Source organism: Tupaia chinensis, unplaced genomic scaffold (assembly GCF_000334495.1).
Source record: "Tupaia chinensis unplaced genomic scaffold, TupChi_1.0 Scaffold000037_2, whole genome shotgun sequence".
NCBI lineage: Eukaryota > Metazoa > Chordata > Mammalia > Scandentia > Tupaiidae > Tupaia > Tupaia belangeri.
This window is the reverse complement of record NW_006159478.1, coordinates 576379-577107: the sequence shown is the minus strand read 5'-3', so window position 1 is coordinate 577107 and position 729 is coordinate 576379.

Sequence of the window (729 nt, the reverse complement as noted above, 5' to 3'; positions counted from 1 at the left end):
AGCCACCAGATCCGGGATTCAAACCGCAGTCGACTACATGAGTGTCCAGTGGCATAGCTATTATGCCAACTGGTTCCGCTCAGTGTTAGTTTTAAGCTGCTGAGTCTGGGACTTGAACTACAGTCTAATATACGGGAGTCCAGTAACATAACCATTATGCTATCTGCTGGTCCTGGATTTCAACATTTTTTAGACCAGAATAGACTTGTACTTGATTCCATTTTTAAAAAATTTATTTCTGCCTTGGATGAGAGAGACAGAAAAAAAAAGAGACAGGGAGAAAGCACCCCAACAAGGTCTTGATGCCATGAATCTACTTTCACCTTCAGCTAGCCCCAATCATGGAGACCCACTAACTCAGAGAGGTCTCTGGATCCGAATATGGAACCCTCCCATATAGGTCAGCTTCTCAGAGTGTCATGGTCTAGTGCTGCATCATTGTCCCACCCATCATACGTTAATTCCATTTTTCCACTAACTTTTTTTTTTATTAATTCACTTTACACCATCACAACACACAAATGAATTTTCCATCCAAAATACACTGTGCATTGGCTCAATCAAGCACATCCACATACATGTTCTCAGCAAATAATTTTCCAATTCTTACGTCCTGCATACCTTGCCCTTTGTCTTGCCATCCCTGATTCCCCATCCCCCACCCTCTGCTATGTCCCATCTTCCTCCCCCATTGTCCCTGGCATCCATGGTTGCCCTCCATACCTTCCT